Consider the following 9,457-nt stretch of genomic DNA (forward strand, 5'->3'; position numbering starts at 1 on the left):
AATTTTTAATCAAAGTTAATCTGAATTAGACATTTATTGCTCAAAAAGAAGACTTCTGATAAATTCAAAATATTTCCTACAATACCAATGTTATGCCTTGTGTCTGGATGTTCCTATAGGAAGCCACTGTGAGATGTGTCAAAACCCCGGAGTCTGAGCCCATCTTAGGATGCTCGAGGACACAATCTCATCATTTAGCACATGTGAACAATGGGAATTTGTTATATAATAATGAATCAACGTGGACAACCATGCATGTGCCACACAGCCAGCAAGGTCACCCAGAATGTTATGTCTTACTATATCTTAATAAGCTGATAAAAACTACTTTACATGCTTTGTTGGAAAATAAAGCTATGTTTTTTCTTTGGAATATCTGCTCCACACATATTCTTTTCTTTGGGAAGCTCACTTGACTGGGCCTTCCTCTGGCAGCCCATCAGCCCCAACAGTCCCCTCAAAGCCTTGTGCAATCATGAGTGGAGCTTTTTCAGAGGCGGCTGAATCTAGATTGTGGGATGCTAAGACTGATTCATGGCTCAAAGCTAGGATCAAAGGCAGTAGGATTAAGGGTGTGAGTGCTTCCTGCTTTAAGTAGTTTGGATAAAATAAAAGGGGCAGAAAAATGTCCTTAAGGTCCCTTATTGCTTTGCTTCCTTCTGCCAGCTATGAATTGTGCTCTGCCATGCCACCTGCCTTGGAACAGCTGATTATGGACTGAAACCTCTACAAACTTTGAACTAAACAAGCCTTTCACCCTTTGACTTTGGGAGTGGGGTATTTTTGTCTCAACAATGAGAGAGAAGTACCTAAGAAAACAAACATTAGTGAAATTCCAGCATTAGTGTATTAAAAAATATGGCAAAATCATATAATGCAACTTTATGCAGCCATGAAAAATCACCTTTAAAAATAATTGCTTAGAAAATTGTTTACATTATATTATTACCTGAAAAGTGAGAATTAAGCAGCTTTTATTAGGAAATACAAGATTTTAAATTCAAAGAATAAAAATTATAGAAAGGAACACACCAACATATTAATAATAGCTGACACCAGATAGTGGGATAGCGTTTGAGTTTTAAATTACTCTTTACTTTTTCTTTTTGTCCAACAATAAGCATTATTATTTTTATAATAAGAAAAATAATTCACTGTATTTAAAATGTTCCTCTGATTAAAAAGCAATTTAACTCTGCAAAAGAAATAGATAATCCACTTGTTCTTAGTTAAATATCAGTCAAATTGTAATATTTATTAGATTATATTCTCAAACTGAGTTCAAAGAAAATGTTCATGACTCTACATTTATTTTTCTTAAAAGCGTTAGATTATTTTCAATAAAAAGATGAAATAAATCTTTAAATGAAGATAATTTTTCAAAAATACAATTTTTCTTTGTGATATTTGTGCCTTCAATTTAAGCAGGCAATTTGCTTTGTGGTTTTAAAAAGTCATATAATTGTCACGAATTTTAAAACTATATTTTTTCAAATTGTGCTCCTAGTAAATGCAGGTACGAAACTCTTTTGAATTCATACTTTTATTACATGCAGATGATTAGCACTACCCAAAGCTTGGGTGGTGGCTGACAGGAAAAAAAAAATCACAAATTCTCTTTTTCTAGATGAAAACAGTGAAGTCCTTACTCCATATGCGAGCGATCTTTACTTAGTGAAGTTACAGGCATTATTTACCTCCCGTATGATAGCCATCACCATACAAATGGGAAGATACTGGATAGAAATTAATATTTTAAATAGTTATTTTAGCTACTATTTAAGAGTGTCAACAGTGTATCTCAACCATTATAATAACTACAGAAAAAATTTGACCACCAATTATTATTTTTAAAATTGCACAGTTGTCTCAGCAATGCAATAAAAAAATAGGATATTTGGATTTGAGAGTTTTCAAATCCTTCCCTGACTTATAAGGATGAATAGAATCAGCTTTAGGCATATTGGTTTAGAAATCTGGTGCATTTAGTATCCAAAGCCTTCCTGAAGTACACTATAATATAGATTTCTACTCTATTGGGCTTTGGCTTAACTGGGTAATACATCCCATTCTACTTCCAGGACTAGTTTGCCTTGTCTACAAATTGGTAACAGTTGTTGATTCATAACTAAGTATGGAGTGACTTGTTCAGAATTGTGATTTTTGGGTCCACATATTTTGTGTTATTTCAGGAAGAAAATTACAGACTATCTTTGTCAAATTGTGTTTTTGGATATATTAACAAAGCAATTTTAAAAAAATTCAATATGGGCAAATTGAACTCCATCAAAATTACAAACTATCATATGCCAAAGACTCTATCAATAGAGTGGAAAGCAACCACAGAATGGGAGGACACATTTGTAATTCATATATTCGATAAAGAATTAACACCCAGAGTATATAATGAACACTAAAATTCAATAATACCAAAACATCATTTAAAAATGAACAAATCTATGAACAGATACTTGTTCAAAGAAGGTATATGAGATGTGAACAGAAAATAAGGGGACTTTCTAAATTTAAACATTTTTAACTACAGTGAAGGAAACTTTGCCATTATTCCCTCTCAAAGTAATACCTCTCCTGTTGAACACATTTCACCATTCTTGCCACTTTCTAAAAAATTTCTAGAAGTCCTGTTTTGTGTCTTCATTTGTGCTGTCTTGGCTGGTTCAATGTTCTGAATCAATTAAAAATATTTACCTACAGGGTCCTTTTTTGTCTTTGGGTAAGCACTTAGTAATTCATCTTTGAAATGTAACTGTTTTATACATGTAAAGATGATGAAGTACATAAAACAGATTGGTCCTTTTCAGTTTTTTGGGAGGACATAAAAGTGGAAACCTCTTTACTGATATTTGTATTTATTTACTGAGTGTCATAAATTGGGGAAATATACAATTATATGTGAAAAAATAGAAATGAATTTTTTCACTATTTTAGTTTGTATTATGGAGGGAGGATCTAGGTTTAAAATTTAGCATAAATAATTATATACTTCTCACAAATCTTTAAATATGCAAAGGTTTATATGTAGCTACATAAAAATAAAACATATATATATATAGATATAGAAATTTTGCACTGTTTTAGTATACTACTAATATGGATAAAAAAAGAATAATTGTGATTAATAGTGTTAGCAGTAGGAGTAAAGTAATTTGTCTGAAGTGATCTGACCAAGTTTCCAATTGGAATAGCTACCAAAATAATAAAATATATAGAAATAAATTTAAGCCAGGAAATGAAAGATCTCTGCAATGAAAAGTAGGATATATTGGTAAAGGAATTTGAAGAGAACACAAATAAATAGAAAGACTTCCCTGGACTTGAAGAATTAGTATTAAGCTGTTCATGTTATCAAAAGCTACCTACATATTTAATGCAACTTATATAAGAACTTCAATATTATATTTCACTAAAACAGTCTTAACCTCCTAAATTTTGTGTACAACAACAAAAATATCCCAAAGGGCCAAAACAACCTTGAGCAAAAAGCACAAAGCAGATGAAAGTACACTGAATGACTTCAAACAAGCTACAATACTACAATGACCACAGCGGCTGAATGTTGGTGCAAAACACAGGTAGAATAGTGTCACAGAAAAGAGAACGGAGGAAGAAACTCAAACACTTCAGCCAAATGAATTTCATAAAAGTAACAAGAACACATTATTGACAAGTGACAGTATCTTCAATAAATTTTTGCTAAAAGACTGAATATTCACATGCAGAAGAATCAGATGTCAATTTCTTACAATATACAAAAATCAACTTGCAGTGAATTAAATATTTAATGGTAAAGCACAAAGCTATGAAACTACTGGGGAAAACATTAAAAATGAGAAGCCCTTTGTGACATTTGTTTGGACAAATATTTTCTAAACATGAATGAAAAAACACAGAAAATAAAATAAAAATATCTGAATAGGATTGATTACATTAAAATGAAATGCTTCTGCACAATAAAGAAAGTAATCAACAGAGTATAGAAACCCACAGAATGGGAGAAAATATTCACAAACTGGGGTTTAATTGCAGAATATACAAAAAAAAATCAAACAATTCAACAACAACAAAAAAATGAAGAAAAGAAAAAGAACTAAAGAGATAAATCCTATCCTTGGTTATACACTGCCATGGGAATATATAGGGGCAAGCTTTCTGGAGAACTGTGGTTATATTAAATGTTAGCCTAGGAAACATCTATTTCATTCATGCTTATGTAGTAATATACATTTCTGTCAATAAATAATAAGGTATCCTCATGGTAAAATTATTTCTAGGCACAATAAACTAGGAATAGCCTGTGTGTCATTATAATAGGAATAATTTTGTATCTACACAATTGAATACTCTGCAGTATGAAAATAAACAACTAAAATGTCATGTGGCAAGCACACTCAAAGATAAAATAAATCAAACACTAAACAGTACTCACTAAGTAATGCTTTTAATGACGTAATGATCTCAATAAACAAAATTAATGATTGCAATCAGAAATCAGGACAGCATTTTCCTGGTAAATGCAAGCCGAGCCATGCCCAGAAAGTAGCAGGAGAGAGCTTCTTCTGTGGTAGAAAGGTACTGTTCCTTGATCTCAATCACAGTTGTACAGGTTTGTTGACTGCGGATAGTCAACAAATTATCTTTTTTAGTATTTAATTTACCTATATATGATATTTAAAATGTTTACATAAAATGCCAGAATCTGCTAAGTTCTTTAGGACAAAAATGCCCTCAGTGCTTAGCTTCCTCAGCAAGTTTCATCCTTATTGATTTTTGGTGGATGAATACTATAATATTACCTGTTTTCTGATCCTAAAGCTAAAATCCAAGTGGATTAAAGATTTAAATATTTAAAAAGAGATGCTAAATTTACTGGAAGATAAGTTTGGCAGAACTCTTGAAGACACTGGCATAGGAGCTACGTGTGGTGGTGCATGCCTGTAACCCAACACCAGGGAGGCTGAGGCAGGAGGATCACTGTGAGTTCAAGTCCAGCCTGGGCTACATAGCGAGTTCCAGGTCAGACTCAACTACATAGGCAAAAAACCAAAACCAACCAACCAACCAAACAATCAAAGACATTGGCATGCGAAGAGACTTTATGAACAGATCCTCATTAGCACAAGCAATAGCACAAAGAATCAACAACTGGGATCTCATCTCCTTAAAAAGCTTCTGCCCTGCAAAAGGAACCATCAACAGAGCTAAGAGACAACCTACAATGTGGGAAAAAATTTATACCAGCTGCTCCTCAGGCAAAGGACTCTTGTCTACAATATATAAAGAACTCAAAAATCTGCCCCCCCAATATAAAGATCAAATCCCAAAATGGGCATCTGAAATGAACAGACATTTCTCAGACAAAGAAGTAAAAGCATCAAATACACATATGAAAAAAATCTTCCACATCACTGGTCATTCAAAAGATGAAAATGAAAACAACATTGAGATTCCATCTCACCCCAGGAAGAATGGCTGCTATCAAGCAATAAACCAATAACAAATGGTGGGGTTGTGGGGAGAAAGGAATCCATCTCCACTGTTGGTGGGAGTGCAGATTGGTGCAATCACTATGGAAATCAATATGGAGATACCTCAAAGAGCTTGGACTAGAGATTCCATTTGACCCAGCCATCCCTCTGCTGGGTATCTTTCCAAAAGAATTAAAAGAATCATACCACAGTGTTATATGCTCACCCATATTTATAGCAGCATAGTTTATAATAGCTAGAACTTGGAAACAGCTGAATTGCCCCTCAGTTGGAGAATGGATAAAGAAGATGTGGTTTTTCTGTAAAATGGAATACTACTCAGCCATAAAGAATGAGACATTAGAGTTATTCACTGAAAATGAATGCATATTGAGGTCATACTCTTAAGTGAAATAAATAAGTCACACTTGTGTAAATACCAAATAGTTTCTCTGGCGTGAAAAAACTAAAAGTGTAAATAAGATCCAAATGGTACAGTTCACCATATGAAATAGGAATAAAAGTGCTAAAGGTGTATGGGAAGTGGGATGGATAGGGGAAAGGAATCAGGGAAAAGAAAAAAAATATGAGAAAACAAAAAAATGGAAATAACGTTTTGTAAATAGGGAAGGGAGGCGGGAGGGAGGACAGGAGTATGGGGAAAAAATGAGAAGCAAAAGCTGTCATGTAAAGGTACAAGATCCCAATGATGAATGTAACTGTACTGTATACCTAAGATGTACCAATAAACTCAATGAGAAAAAAAAAGAATGAAGATTTTATGGTTTGTTTTTCATACTCAATTCTTGTCAACTAAAGAGTGTTCACACAGCACTGAATAGACAAAATTAAATGATGATAGGAAAACAGAGAACTCAGATGTTTGCTGAAATGCAAGAATCATGACAGACTATAAGAAAATTTAGGGTTAGACATTGCCCAAAGAGTATCATTTTATTACACTATTAAGACCATATTTAATAGAGAACATTTAAAACTGTGTGAGGAGCAGAACTAGTTTAATGATTTGATATCACACTTCAAAAATATATTTTAAAAATTTTGTAACACAAATAGTTGCTTATTTCACAACTATGTCTAAATAAAGGAAAAACTCATGGCCATATATGTAGCTTTTATTTTAGAATCTCCTTATTAGGGAGATAAGTAAGCAATATTATGTTGATTATGTATCAATTTCCATATACAGTTGATAATTCGAGAATATTGTCAGTTTGGGGGATTTTATTGTGCCTATTACTTTTGATGAAGAAAAAGACATAAGAATCATCTTCAAAAATGTACTTGCTGTAGTGCTGGGGGTTTAGCTCTGTGGCAACACAACTGCCTCACAAGGGAAAGGTCCTGAGCTCGATCCCTGGCACTGGAAAAAGCAGAAAACAGAAACATATGTTAGTTGAAATAATTTACATATAATGTTAGTCATTTGACATGACTATCATTTATAGTTAGGAGAATATGAATTTAGAATATATTTCATCATTATCTTCCACAAATTTTCTAAGCATTCCATGATTTTGTCAAATTAAACATATTTTCAAATGAAGAATAACGTTTCTGAAATAATTTTCTTTATCTATATACATTCTTTTAAAATATTAAGCATTTACATTTTAAATCAATAGGTTATTTGAAAGAATAATAATTAAAATCTTATCCATATATAAGTAAACATGTAAAAAATGATTATGCCACTTAAAAGTTCAAATATTATATGGAATCTCTTCAATATGCTGCATACATTTTGCAGTCATTCCTCTTCTTACAATGTGAGCCTTTGGCAATTGCTGCTGTTATTACTATTCCTATCATCTTGACTTTTCTGGAGTGTCATTATTACTGGATGCAGACAGCACACAGTCTTCATTTCTGAATGTTCCTTCAACATTGTTTCAAGTACCTGTACATCATGGCCAATTACTAATAAACATTAGGTCTTCAGAGTGTGTACATTCATAACTGTTAAAAACTACCCAATAATTTGTTAAAACATTTACTTTGATGGACATATTGATTCTTTATAAATTAATGCAACCACTATAAATATTTACAAAAAGTTTTTCTCAGGACAGTGTCTACAAGTAAAATCATTGTACTGACCTAATGGTAAATGTTTAACACACAGGTATCTGGATAGCAGAGAGAAGGTAAAACTTTGATTTACTGTTTGATTTAAAATTGATAGAACATAATATGAATATGTGCACAAAATGATATTGTGAATCCTGGGTGTGCGACTATAAGAAATTGTCATACATTTTTACTAAAATAGTCATTCAATTTTACATTTTCTTTGCAAAAGCAATATATGAGAGTCCTCCTAATGTTAGGTTTCAAAATTTTAGCCAGTGCAGTATGTACAGTTATGTCATTATGCTTTGAAGATATATATGATGATTAATGATTGTTAGCATTTTTTCCTGAATCTATAAATCATTTATGCAGCATCTTTGGTTATCTATTGAAATTTTTGCTCATTTGAAAATTCAAGTAGCTTTAATTCTTAATACAGAGTTACATAACTTGTTTTGGAAGATTGCTAAACCCTAATCTTCAGTACTGAACCAAATCCAATTAACACATAGCCTAAAGCATGGAATCTCACTTGATGACAGTTATAGTTGGCTGACCTGCTAAACTTTCGCAGACACTTGGATGATACAGAGCATTTTTTTGTCATTGTGTTACTTGAAGTTGTTTATTTCACAGATTATTTTTGTAGCAACATATTATTGATATAGGATGAATAATTTAGACTTCTAAATAGCATGAGAGTATATTTCATTAGCTTTGCAATTGGGTGGGAGTGAACAAACGATTTTTACAAAGACAGAAAACTACTACTTGTGACAATTTAGAAGGAATAAAAGTGCATTTAATGAATTTAGGGCAATGGACTGAAATAATATTGTGTTCTGAGCAAAACATTGGAGGAAATTAATTTTTGTCATCTGATTGTCTAAGGTGTTTCAAGCAAGTGATCAGAAATAAGTGCCTTGTTTCCTAACATGCCAATAGTAAAATAGAAAGTCAATTACTTAGAGAAAGCTCATCTTTAGAAAGTGAATATGCTTTTCACAAAATGAGATATGTGTTCATAAAGTTAGCTTTAGGACAAAGATGAAATCTAGGAATCTGTCATTAAGAGAAAGCCTCAGGGCAGAAATCAAGTTAAGAGAATTTTGTAACCCACTGCTAAGAGCACTGGAGAATTATTGTGCTATGGGCTCAGTTTTAAACTCTTGGAGGTCCTAAAAAGGAAGAAAAGACTGGACCCAAAGTACTCGTAATTACAGAAAGAAAAAGAGAGGAGGGAGGAAGGGAAAGAGGAAGGAAGGAAAGGAGAGAGCAAGGGAGGAAGGGATGGAAAAGAGAGAGAGAGGACTCACAGAAAGAAATAAACATGTTGCATTTCTGACATATATAATTAAACAAAATGAATATATTAAAAACCTAATTTATGACAGACCAGAACTGGCAAAAGTGTTGCCAATTTAGAATAAAAGTGGTTATAACTTTCTAGTGAAAATGAAAGTACACACACACACACACACACACAGAAATATCCTCTTGGGATCTCTAATTGCAAATAAGCTGACAAAGATATCTCTCAGTCATTTCTTTAATATTATTGGTAACTTCAGGAAGATGATACAAAAGAAAATACCTTCTGGAGGGCAGAAGCAATGACTGTGTATAACAATAGACTTGGGAGATTCTCCAAAGGTATGGAGTTAAGGCTTTGCCTCAGTAGAAGGACTTCTCACTGTCTTGTTCATTTGGAGTTCAGAGTTTAAAGCCACAACTTCTATGTTCTTCCATTTCTCATATTTTTTTATTGAGTTTATTGGTACAATCTAGGTATACAATACAGTTACATTCATCATTGGGATTCTGTACCTTTACATAATAGGTCTTGATTCTCATTTTTTCCCCTTGTCCCTGCCCTC

The sequence above is a fragment of the Fukomys damarensis genome, unplaced genomic scaffold (genome assembly GCF_012274545.1).
Source record: "Fukomys damarensis isolate Sample0158 unplaced genomic scaffold, DMR_v1.0_HiC HiC_scaffold_3, whole genome shotgun sequence".
Taxonomy (NCBI): domain Eukaryota; kingdom Metazoa; phylum Chordata; class Mammalia; order Rodentia; family Bathyergidae; genus Fukomys; species Fukomys damarensis.